The sequence below is a fragment of the Choloepus didactylus genome, chromosome 2, assembly GCF_015220235.1.
Source record: "Choloepus didactylus isolate mChoDid1 chromosome 2, mChoDid1.pri, whole genome shotgun sequence".
NCBI lineage: Eukaryota > Metazoa > Chordata > Mammalia > Pilosa > Megalonychidae > Choloepus > Choloepus didactylus.
In genome coordinates this window covers 49,386,646-49,400,409 of record NC_051308.1, presented here as the reverse complement: position 1 = coordinate 49,400,409, position 13,764 = coordinate 49,386,646, and the positions used below count along the sequence as shown (strand labels likewise).

Here is a 13,764-nt window from a genome sequence, read left to right as displayed (position 1 = left end):
TACATACTACAACGTGGATGAACCTTGAAAACGTTATGCCAAGTGAAGAAAGCAAGTCCCCAAAAGACCACATATTATATAATTGTGTTCATATGAAAGTCCAGAGAAGAGAAAGCTATAAAGACAGAAAGTAGATTAATGGTTTCTCGGGGATGGAAAGGTACATGGAGGGAGGGGGTGATAGCTAAAGGGTATGGGATTTTTTTTCTAGGTGATGAAAGTGGTTTAAAATTGATTGTGGAGATGGTCGGACATATCTGTGAATATACCAGAAACCATTGAATTGTACACTGTAAATGGATGAATTTTATGGTATGTGACTTATATATCAATAAAGCTGTTTAATAAAAAGAAAAAATATTAATGGGATAAAATCTCTAAATAAAAAGCAGAGTTTATCAGAAAATATAAAAGAAAGACCCAACTGAGAAATGTATTTAAAACAATGCTTGTTAACTTTCGTCTAGCATTCCTGGATGTTTTTAACAGACAGGTTTTCAGATTACCTGGTCTGAGTTTTTTCTGAGACCAGAAATCTTGGAGTCCTCTTTTACTGTAAGATTTCTAGGAAGGGGAAGGAGAATGACAACTGATATCCACCAACTCACTCTCTAACTTCTCTGGTTGGGAGAAACCTTAAGAAATAGAAGAGGAAGGTTTAGAGAAAAATGAGGTCCCAAGCATCTAGAACTGTTGGTGACTTAAATCTTAAGACTTTATCTTTTTTCTTGCTGTTTCTCATACAACAAATACATGTGAGTACCTTTGTACCAGGCGCTGTGCTATGAATACAAAATATGACAAGGAACAAAACAGATATAGTCCTTGCCCTTAAGAACTAGCCCAGTGGGATAAAGAAACACTTCTTTTAAATTGTTCAAGTAATCATTTAATATCCTTAAAAGTGTTGAATATAAGTTAGCATAAGAACCAGGCTGCAGATTACCTAAACTGAGTTCCCTAGCCTCACCCATTGGGACCAATAGAGAGTCAACAGGAAAGCCCAATGGGTAGCAACAAACATGCTTCATCAGTCTTCTGCATTGGGCTGAATGTACTCCCAGAAATTCCCCTGCTTTAGAAATCAGTGACTACACACCACTCTGTTCCTGTCTGAACAGGAAAGCTTTATGATGCAGCATATGCTCCCTCCCTGGAATCCAGGAGCATTGATGAGATTTCTGGCCATCCTTTACATACTTTTATGTATGCCATAAACTTATAACACTTCTTCTGGAAGAAATGAGGTGGCACCTGTGCATCAGTCAGTGTCCAGTTCAAAAGAGAGAAATGACATAATTTTTTCAACAGAAAGAATTAAACATAAATAATTGTTAAGCATGTGTACAGAACTGAAAAGGAAACATATGGAAGTTCAGGTATCACAAAAATAGTAACTGCAAGAAGCAAATGCCACTCTTGGGGATGGGGAACCAAATGGAAGATATTGGGCTTACAAAATGTGGAAGCTTGAAGGAGGAACCCCACGGAGGTAGGACTTAGCCCTTTCAGGAAAGATGCTGGTAATCTGGTTTTAGTGTCTCTGAATTGGTGCAGTAAGGCTGATACTTGTAATATGAAGAAAACTGCAACAGAAACCAAATGGTGTTACAGCAATCTCTTGTTACTGTCGAGGTGAAAAACCATTGTTGTGATGACACTAACTGTAAAGAGGATGGAGCAACTCCCTTTTCCCTCTAGCCTTCTACTCTCCCTCCAGCACTCCTAACGGCAATGCCTTGTTAGGAACAGCTGGTAAAGGGTCCAGCAACACAAAACAGAGACTACAATGGTGGGCTTAGTGCCCAGAGAAGTTAATAACTACCACTACATGTGAGGGAAAATCAAAACTACAGAACTAAAGACAGTGAGAACTTCAGAAGCCAAGAGTGGACTGACCAGATCATTGAAGAGGAAAGATGGGCAGCCTGAAGTCAGCTGACTTTATCCATTGAGCAGCCTTTCTTTCCCCCTGGTTCTTTACCATTTGGGAATTAGTAGCAGGAACTGCTAAGAATGTGTGCAAAATATGTTTCATCCTTCCTTACTCATTCATCTTATAATCTGTAGTTTGGGGGACCCATCTTAAATATGCTGTAATGTTTTGTTCCCCTGGCCAATTTCCCCAACAATATTGTCTGGACTTTCTCCTCATAAATAGTCACCATATTTATCTGGTGCTTAAACTTTCAGGAACCTCAACTCTGGAACAGCTGTGAGCCTGATAAAAACCTAAAGTAAATTCAGGAAGCACCTTAAGCTAATTTGAAATAGATGTGATAAAGGTCATACACTTTATCTCTATGCAGACACAATATTTAAATTAATATTGCACTTAATACTTGCTTATCTGGTTTCCCTCAGAACTATGCAAGAATGGCTGAACAGAGAAGAAGAGAAAAAAAGTTATATCATTCTGGCAGCTTCAAGAAGTTACCATGGAGAAGAGAGGTGCCAACAAGAAAGAAGACAACATTATCACCACCCAAAACAGAAGAGAAGCATGCAATGTAAAAGCACCCAGCCCTAAAACCCACATAATTTCAGAGGCATTGGTGACACCACAACTGTGAACCAAGACAGTGCAGCAGCCTGGCAGAACTCAGGGAAAGGAGGATTTAAGTTTCACCTGCATTGTACCCCTGAGGCATGTCACTTTTATCACAACCTAGAAAAACCATATGCCTGGTGGTTACAACACTGCATGCTCAATGTTTGATACATGGCAGGCATTTGATCAATGAATCATGGATACCAAATTGCAGAAACAGTATTAAAAATTGTGACCAATATATTCTAGTGGCAAATGCAGCGCTGTATCAATTGTATTTTGAAAAGTCACTGTTTTGATAAACCACTATCTGGGAACTATAGAAGGTAGGGCCAGAGGGAGTTACTTAATTCAAGAACAAAAAGGTACTGACCCAAGCCATTAGTCTGGTTCCCAATGGTCAAAAGGCAAGCATTTGGTTCAACATTATTTATTTAAGGAAGACCTGTATTTCTCCCTTTAATTCATTTGGTAATTTTTGTTTAGTTACTTCTCAAAGACCATTCTGTTGGGATGGATGTAAGAAGAGATAGATATATAATAAACAGCTGTATGATGATCTCACAAGTGGAGAGCAGAAGACATGCTTTAAGAACAACCTGGAGCACCATGTGCTAATTTGGTGTAACTAGAGGATGCTAAAAGTTTAAGAGAGTCTAATAAGTAGCAGTTGAAAAATGGCATGGTTCTTTTAACATTAACAGGCTATATAGGTTTTAGGTTATTATGGAGAAGCTCTTATCAAACTAACACTCCTACCCATAATAGCTATAAAGCTAGATAAAACACAAAAAATAAAAACCAGTTATTTGAAGACATTGAGGAGCAACTAAGGTAGCCAGGACATGAAGAGTTAAGATCCTGGAGGAAAACAAAACAATTTACAATAATCAGGCCTTCTCTGTCCATTTTTCCTTCTCAGGGCATTTGTCATTTCATAGCTAGGGGATAGAGAACAGCAGAAAGCAGTTGCCAAAGGAAAACAAAAACTAAGGAGACAAAAATTGGACTTCAACACCTGGCATGGAGAAGAAGCCCTTGACAATATTCCAAGTTTTAAGTAGATCGCTGAATGACCATTCCCTAGGTAAAATGGTACACCAATGATAGATTATTCCTCTTAAAGCTTTAAACCCAGTTTTCAGCCATCTCAAAATCTGATTTGAATCAATATAATCTGTCTCTAGTTAAAAGCTGGCAAGAAGAATATTGAATCTTCTCTAGAGGAAAAAAAACATCATCCAGAGCCTCTAAAATGTTTCATACACAAATAGGATAAAGAAAAACTAACCACATGTGATCTTCTCAATTGATGCAGAAAAGACAGTTGACAAAATCCAGAAATCCAAATGATAAAAAAATGCAGAAAACTAGGAATAAAAGGAAATTTCCTCAGCATGATAAAGGACACATGAAAAATCTCATACTCAATGGTGAAAGACCAAAATCTTTCCCCCTAAGATCAGGAACAAAACAAGGACGCCCACTGTCACCACTGTTATTCAACACTGTACTGGAAAGTTCTTACCAGATCTATTAGGCAAGTAAAAGAAATCAAAGGCATCCAAATTGGAAAGGAAGAAATAAAACTTTCCCTGTTTCCAGATGACATGCTCTCATATACAGAAAATCCTGAAAAGTCTACAACACAGCTCCTAGAGCTAATAAGTGAATTCAACAAAGTGGCAGGGTACAAGATCAATATGGAAAATTCAATAGTGTTTCTATACACTATAAATGGACTATCTGAAGGGGAAATCATGAAAAAAGTTCCATTTCTAATTGCAACTAAAAGAGTAAAATATCTAGGAATAAAATTAACCATTGGTGTAAAGGAAAACTGCAAAACATGGCTAAAATAAAATTTTAAAAGACCTATATAAATGAAAGGACATTCTGTATTTAGGGATTGGAAGGCAAAATATCATTAAGATGTCAATTCTACCCAAAGTTAATTACACATTCAATGCAATCCCAATCAAAATTCCAATAGTCATCTTTGCAGAAATGGAAAAGACAATCATCAAAATTCTATGGAAGGGGATGGCGGCTCTGGTGGCCTGAGGGGCCGTGGCCGCCCTCTTCTGCTGCCCCAGCGGTAGGTCTTGGGTATGTGGGAGTAGTGCAGTTTGTTGGCCAAGCAGCCTCTTCAGTTGCTACCTCCTAGCGGTGCCGGGCCTAGGCAGGGGAGCTTGCAGGGTGCAAGGGGTGCATGGCCATCAGACTTGACAGCACTATTCAGCAGTGGCCCCCGAGGAAACTGCCCAGCTTCCTTCTGGACCAGATGGAGGAAACCGACCATCAGTGCAGACACCCCATCAGCGTGGAGGGCCTTCTGCCATCAAATAAAAGGATTCATTTAGAAGATAATGTTCAATATGTGTCCATGAGAAATCCACTCCTGGAGGTATTCTTGACTTAAACAAGAAAACAAGGAGTATATGAAATCACCAATGTCTTAGATAAATTGAACTAGTTGAAAAAAAATCTAAGAACCATATTCAATGGATAAAATCTGCTCTCAGATTTTGGAGCAAACCCCAGCAAAAGAAGCTACAGGAGGAACTTTCTGACTTATCAGCAGTGGAAGATGCTTTGGATGAGTTAACTAAGGATTGTGTGCAGTGGTTGTCTGAATTAACAGATGACAAAGAAAATGAAAGACTAGCATATGTGACATATCAGCATATTCATAGCATTCAAGTCATTCCTGAACAGATTGTTATTGCAGTTAAAGCTCCAGCAAAAACCAGATTGGAGGTTCCAGCTCCCAGAGAAGACTCTATAACAGTACATATAGGGAACACCAAAGGACATATTTGTTAGGTTTTTTGACTGGGAAGAGAAGAGATCAAATCTCAATTGGAGAAAGTTTTATTGTAGCCATGTGCAGGCAGGCTGAACCCTAAGAGTGGCAATAGCCCCGAATAAAGGTGGGAGTACAGTTTTACAGCTTTTTGGGAGGGGGTTGGGGAAATAATTGTTGGTGAGTAAGAAAGAGAAGTAAGGAGTTGAGTCAGGGGATTGGTTTGCTCAGGGTAAGATGAGGAGTTGACGTCAGGGGTGTTTAGGGTAAGATAAGGAATTAATGTCAGGGGTTTTGAGGGTAAAATAAGGGGTTGACGTCAGGGGGGTTATGTTCAGGGTGAGGAGTTTTGCCTAACAATATTGATGTTTATTTATGTGCAGTGGAGCAGGATGACACAAGTAACAAAATACCTGAAGATGGAGGGAACCCTTCAACTGAAAGCAGGCCTCCAGAACATTCTGATGAAGAAGAAAATCCTCCTCAGCAAAGTGAAGAATTACTTAAAGTGAGCAACTGACTACCTGTAGCATTTGAGAATTCAGGTACTAAGTTTTTTTATGGGGGGACATCTTAAATGGATGAGTCATGCATTGAAATTGATTCTCAGAGCTATAAATCATCTCTGGAGTTGTCTTGTTCCAGTTCATAGCATCACTAAGGACAGTAGTATCTCATTCCTAGTCAGTAGTGTCAAGAGCAGTAGGATCTTGGAGCAGTCTACTGCAAATCAATGGATAATTATGGTTTATGCATTCGAAAGCAACACTTTATAATTATTCATTGCTTGTTGTCAGTGAAATAGACATCTTGCCTCCTGAAATAATTTCATCACAAAGAATATCACTGAAACAGATGATCAGACCTGACATGGATGGTTCTTCATGGACTCTACCCTTTTTCTTCAAGGATTATGCATATATATAAAAATGAAATTGCCTTACACTGGTTCATGTTTGCATTTAACTGTTGCAAACTGAATAGGTATACACAATGAATCTGAAGGTGATGTCTTTGTACATATCTGTACAATGTTTAGATTACTTACAAAAAATGTCTAAGTGAAATTTCACTATTGTTCAGTCAAAACAATGTATATATAGAAAGTAACAAGTTCTCTAATTTCTGTGGTGTCTGTAACTTATTTGGATCTTCTGAATGATGGTTAGAGGATACTTTTCAAACTTCTACATGTAGAAGTATCAAAATGAGTGTGCCGGTTTGAATGTATTATGTCCCCCAAAACGCCATTATCTTTGATGCAATCTTGTGTGGGCAGATGTTTCAGTGTTGATTAGATTGTAATTCTTTGAGTGTTTCTGTGGAGATGTGCCCCACCCAACTGTGGGTGATGACTCTGACTGGATAATTTCCATGGAGGTGTTACCCCACCCATTCAGGATGGGTCTAAATTAAATCACTGGAGCCATATAAATGAGCTGACAAACAGAAGGAAGTCAGTGCAGCTGAGAGTGACATTTTGAAGAGGAGCTACAGCCAAAAGGGACACTTTGAAGAAAGCACTGGAACTGAGAGAGGAGCTTCAGCTTACAAAGACATTTTGGAGACAGCCTTTGAAAGCAGACTTTTGCTCCAGAGAAGCTAAGAGAGGACAAACACTCCAAGAGCAATTAAGAGTGACATTTTTGAGGAACTGCAGCCTAGAGAGGAACATCCTGGGAGAAAGCCATTTTGAAACCAGAACTTGGAGCAGATGCCAGCCACGTGCCTTCCCAGCTAAAAGAGGTTTTCCAGACACCATTGGCCATCCTCCAGTGAAGGTACCCGATTGCTGATGTGTTACCTTGGACAGTTTATGGCCTTAAGACTGTAACTGTGTAACCAAATAAACCCCCTTTAATAAAGGGCAATCCATCTCTGGTGTTTTGCATTCTGGCAGCATTAGCAAACTAGAACAATAAGCTACATTTTAAAACTCATAAATATAATTAAAGTATTTTAATATGACACCCAATGCTAAAATTGGAGTCTGACACTTCTTGATTTCAAGCTACCTGCAGATTACGGTGTCCCACCAGACTGGTGGCATGTTCCAAGGCTTTACAGCCAAGTGCAGAAGTGCCATCAGGTAATGACTTAATTAGGTAATGACTCATTGTAAGAAATGAATTCAGTGGTGTTGAAAATTGGAAACTATTTTAAAGCTCTTTGCAAGCAGATTTTGCAATATTTTTCTGTAAGCTTGCAACCTTGCTCTTCAGTCAAAGAGGTTTTATTTATAATGAACTGTACCCTACCCTCTTCCTAGCACTGTTCCCACATTTCCAGTTATCTAGCCATTTCTACCACACTGAGTAAGTCATTCACCACTCTGTACCTTAGTTTATTCAGTGGTTTGCCATTAGACTGTGAGCTCCTTGAGGGACTTTGTCTTATTCTTTGTTATATCCCAGTGCCTTGTATCATCCCTGGCACATAAAAAGTGCTCAATAAATATCTGAACAAAAAAAAAATTCTATAAAAGAGTACTATAGAATATTATGCAGCTGTAAGACAGAATAAAGTCATGGCATGTGCAAGAATGTGGATGAATCTTGAGGACATTATGTTGAACAGAATTAGCCAGAAACTAAAGGACAAATACTATATGGTCTCACTAATATGAACTAACTATAACGAGCAAACTCTGAGAATTAAAGTTAAGAACACAGGTTCATGTTGGAAGCAATACAGTTATTTTAGGTTATTTGTTTTTCTTATTCCTTTGTTTTGCTTTGTTTGAATTATTTTTAATTTTTTGATAAAGTAAAAAAAGCTATTGCATTAAAAAATTTAGCTTCAATGTAGTTATTTTAGGTTATTTGGGTTTTCTTATGCCTTTGTTTGATTACAGTTTGTTAATTCTCTTGGGGTATGGGAGGAACATGTTGGAAGCAATGTAGTTATTTTAGATTACTTATTTTTCTTTTTCCTTTGGATATGGTTTATTAATTTTCTTGGGGTATGGTAGGAACATGTTGGAAGTAAAGTAGTTATTTTAGGTTATTTGTTTTTCTCAATCCTTTGCTTTGTTTGAAATGTTGTGTTTTTTTAATTTTTTGATAAATAAAGTTAAAAAATTAAGAAAAAGATAAGGACACAGGTTATCAGGAGGTAAAAAGAGGGTAGAGATCGGGCATTTGATGCAGAAGAAGTATAGCATGTTCAACAGAATTGACTGTAGTGATCCAGAAATGGATAGCACAGTTCTATCTGATGGTAGCACAATATTGTAAGTATAATGAACAACATTGAGTATGAGTATGGTTGAAAGAGGAAGGCTAGGGGCATGTATGACACCAGAAAGAAAGATAGATGATAAAAACTGGGACTGTATAACTTAACAAAACCTAGAGTGGACAATGATGGTGATTAAATGTAGAAAAATAAGAAAGTTTTTTACACGAGGGAGAACAAGTGAATGTCAACATTGCAAGGTGTTGAAAATGGGATGGAAAACAGGAAAAAAAAAATACAATCAAGGCAAACTAGGGTCTCTACTTAACAGTAACATTATAATATTCTTCCATTAATTGTAACAAAGGCAATATACCAAAGCTAAATGTCAATAGAGGAGGATATAAGGAAGGGGTATGGGATTCTTGTTGTTGTTTCTTCTTTTTATTATTTTTTTATTCTTTATTCTTTTATTTTTTCCTCTTTCTTTCTTTGTGGAAAAAATGGAAATGTTCTCATAAAGATTGTGGTGGTGAATGCATAACTATGTGATTATGCCAGGAGTTATTGATTGTTCACTTAGGATTGATTGTACAGAGTGTGAATAAGACTGTTTAACAAATAAACAGAAAGATACAAGTGCTGGAGAAGATGTGAAGAGAGATATATGAGTATTCACTGTTGGTAGGGAAGTAGAATGGTGCAGCCCTCTGGAGGGCAGTGTGCTGGTTCCACAGGAAGCTAAGTATAGTGTCGCCATATGATCCTGCAACTCTGTTATTTGGTATATATTTGGAAGAACTGAAAGCAGGGACACGAATAGGCATTTGAACACTGGTCTTTATGGCAGCAGTATTCATGATTTGCAATGGATGAAAGTGGCCTAAGAGTACATCGATGGGTGAACGGAAGGGCGAACTGTGGTATATACACATAACGGGAATATTGAGTGGTTGCAAGAAAGAATGAAGTTGTGAGACATGCAATTAAGTGAATGAACTTTGAGGACATTAGCTTGAATGAAATAAGCCAGAAATGAAAGGACAAATATTGTAGGGTTTCACTAATATACACTAAATATAATGAGCAAATGCTGAGTATGAATTCAAGAGCACAGGTTATGAGGTGATAGAATGTGGGCAGAGATTGGGCAATTGGCAATGCAGGAGTAAAGAATGTTCAGTGAGTCTTATTGTAAAGGTTCCTAGACTGTCAGCTCTTAACAGCAGTCACATCTATTCCTGAGTTTTAACTGCTTTTTAAGAGATGTTTGTTTGGTACAAACTTTATATTCTCTGTAGCACACTATCTAATTTAACCTGTATGTTCAGTTTTTTAGACAACATAATTACATGGACCCTAGAATAAGGAATGAGCTCTTGTTATTCTGTACAGGTTAATGTAACACCTTGATACATTCCAGAGTATTTTGGGCAGAAAATTTAAAAATGCATGAAAAGTTTCCTTGAGTGACTGGGGGAAAATGTGGAAATATTAAACTTCTCCCCCTGGGGAATTCCTGATGTTCTCACAAGCATTAGGGACTCCCAATTTAATAAGTCAAGACCTTGATCTTGGGGCTTACCCTTATAAAACTTATTCCTGCAAAGGAGAAGCTAAGCCTACTTATAATTATGCGTAAGAGTCACCCCTAGAGAACCTCTTCTGTTCTCAAATGTGGCCTCTCTCAGCCAACTCTGCAGATAAACTCAATACTCTACCCTTTATGTGGGACATGACTCCCAGGGGTGTAAGTCTCCCTGGAAACATGGGATTCTCAGTGGGCTAGTTTGAATCTGTTACGTACCCCTAAAAGACTATGTTCTTTTAATCCACTCTTGTAAGGCTAGACCTATTGTGGGTGGTATCTTTTAATTAGGTTGTTTCCATGGAGATGTGACCCACCCAATTGTGGGTGGGACTTTTGATTAGATTATATCCATGGAAATGGACCCCACCATTCAAGATCGGTCTTAATTAGTTTACTGGAGTCCTTAAGAGGGCTCAGGGAGAGAGCTCAGAACCAACACAGACCCACAATCTTGGAGATGCAGAGAAAGATGTTTGGAGATGCTAAGCTAAGAGATGAAGCCCAGAATTTGCCCCAGAGTAGCTAAGTGAGACCCCACAGATGCTTAAAGAGAAAGCCATTGAAATCATAAGCTGAAAGCAATGCAACCCGGGAGCAAAGGACAAGCAGATGCCAGCCACATGCCTTTCCAGCAGACAGAGGTGTTTCGGACACCATCAGCCTTCCTTCAGTGAAGATATCCTCTTGTTGATGCCTTAGTTTGGACACTTTTATAGCCATAGAACTGTAAGTTTGCCCTAATAAATCCCCATTGAAAAAGCCAGTCCATTTGTGGTATATTGCATTTTGGCCGCTTTAGCAAACCGGAACAGCCAGGGATGAGCCTGGCCCTGGCATCGTGGGATTGAGAATGCCTTCTTGACCAAGGGAGGAAAGAAATGAAGCAAAATAAAGTTTAATTGGCTAAGAGATTTCACATAGAGTTGAGAGGTCATTCTGGAGGTTATTCTTATGCATTATATAGATATTCCTTTTTAGTTTCTAATGTTTTAGAGTAGCTAGAAGGAAATACCTGAATCCATTGAACTGTAATCCAGTAGTAGATTGATTCTTAATGATGACTGTATAATTATATAACTTTTATTGTGTGACCATGTGATTGTGAAAACCTTGTGACTGACACTCCCTTTATCCAGTGTATGGGCAAATGAGTAATAAAATAAAGACAAAATAAGGGTGGGGGTATTTTATTTTTATTTTTTTCTTTATTTTAGAGTAATGAAAATGTTCTAAAATTGATTGTGGTGATGAATACACAACTGTATAATGATAAGGGGTATGGGATGTTTTTGGTTTTAATTTTATTTTTATTTTTTTCTTTATTTTGGAGTAATGAAAATGTTCTAAAATTGATTGTAGTAATGAATACACAACTGTATAATGATACTGTAAGGCACTGATTGTATACTTTGGATGGATTTTATGATGTGTAAATATATCTCAATAAAATTGCATTAAAAAATTCTATGGAAGAGTAAGGGGCCCAGAATAGCCAAAACCATCCTGTAAAAGAAGAATGACTTTGGAGAACTCACACTTACTGATTTTAAAATGTATTACAAAGCTACGGTACTGGCACAAGGACAGAAATACAAAGTGATGGGGTCAAATTGAGAGTTCAGAAATAACCACTCATATCAATGACCAATTGATTTTTGACAAGAGTGCCAAGTGCATCAATGGGGAAAGAATAGTCTATTCAACGAATTGTGCTGGGAAAACTGGAGAGACATATGCAAAAGAATGAAAGTGGACCCCTAACTCAAACCATATACAAAAATCAACTCAAAATGGATCAAAGACTTAAATATAAGAACCAAAACTACAAAACTCTTAGAAGAAAACACAGGGAAGTACCTTCAGAACCTTATGTTAGGCAGTGGTTTCCTAGATATCATACCCGAAGCACAAGCAATGAAAGAAAAAATAGATAAATGGGACCTCATCAAAATTTAAAACTTTTGTGCATCAAACTACTTTATCATAAAACTAAAAAGACAACCTACCCAATGGAAGAAAATATTTGTAAACCACATATGTGATAAGGGTTTAATATCTAGAATATATAAAGAAATACTACAACTCAGCAACAAAAAGACAAAAAACTCAATTTTTAAAACATGGGCAATAGCCTTGAACAGACATTTCTCCAAAGAAGGTATACAAATGGCCAAATACTCTACAATTTAAATGACTAATTGACTCTGAATAGGGTAGGGGGTGGAAAGCAGCCCATTTCAAAACCTATGTAGTTAGAAAATATTTCCTTCTTCATTGTGGCTTTAGATTGTACTGTCCCAAAGAACTAATGTTTGTCTTTGGACAATGTATAAGTTATCTTTTCCTGGGTAACAAATCACCCCACAACTTAGTGGCTTAAAACAGCATTTCTTATCTTATAGTTTATGTGGGTAAGGAATCATGTGGCTTAGCTAGGATCTCTGGGTTGGAGCCTCTTACAAGGCTGCAATCAAGGTGTTGGCTGGAATTGTAGTTATCTCAAGGCTTGTCTAGGGAAGATATTCTTCTAAGTTCACTCTCATGGTTGTTGGCGGGGTTTCATTTCTCATGGACCGAAGGCCTTGGTTCTTTGCTGACTGTTGGCTAGAATCTGCACTCAGGTCCTTGCCATGTGGACTTCTCCATAAGATGGCTCACAACATGAGAGCTTGCTCCCTCTGAGCAAGCAACTGAGAAGAGCCATAGAGAGAAAGTGTGAAGACAGGGTGCCCTGCCCTTCACAAAGAAAAGAGAACTCTCTCTGGGGCTCCCACTGGCTTCTCCAGGATCGGTTGTGTTACTGCACATAGTCTTTTGTAACTCAGGAACTACAGTTTATTTGCTAGAACCAAGTCACTGGGCCCCACTCACACTCAAGGGGAGGGGATTACACAAGGGCATGAATACTAGGAGGTACCGATCACCAGGATCCCTCTTAAAAGCTGCCTACCACAGCCCATGTGTGTGTTTATGTGTTCATGTTTGCCCTCATCACATACAGCCATAGAGCAAGTGTTGTACAATTTATACTTCTCTTTGATAGAAAAGCCCCAACTCATAGTCTTGGACCCACTATAAAAGCATGTGTGCCAACTCTCCAAACCACCATACACACAAAAACATTGTGTGGGTCTTAGATGTCGACAGGCATCTTAGAGGGATGAATCCAAGAAATCAGACTGCTCCCTGTGTGCTTGTGGGGTTGACCAAAAGGTTGGTGTTTTAGTTTCCTGGGTTGTTCAAGCAAATACCACAAAATGGGTCAGGGTGAAAATGGGAATTTACTCGCTCATGATTTTGAAGCTAAAAGAAAGTCTAAATCACGGTGTCTTCAAAGGGATGCTTTCTTCCCAAACACTGTGGCATTCTGGGGCTGACTGCCAGCTATACTTGGCCTTTAGCTTGTCACATGGCAAGGCACATGACAACATCTCCTGGCTTCTCCCTTCTTGTCTGGGTTCCACTGACGTTCAGATTCTGGCTATACCCTCTGGCTTTCTCTTACTCTTGTCTGAATTTCATTCTGCTTAGGACTCCAGTAAGAGGATTAAGACTCATTCTGATTAGACTGGGGCCAAGCCTTAACTGAAGTAACCTCTTCAAAATGTCCTACTTAGTATGTTTTCACACCCACAGGAA

At 38.4% G+C, this 13,764-nt stretch overlaps 1 pseudogene; it reads left to right on the top strand.

Moving 5' to 3' along the window:
- Nucleotides 1–4,763: 4,763 nt before the first annotated feature.
- Nucleotides 4,764–5,877, top strand: LOC119511538 (annotated as a pseudogene).
- The last annotated feature ends 7,887 nt before the right edge of the window (nucleotides 5,878–13,764 follow it).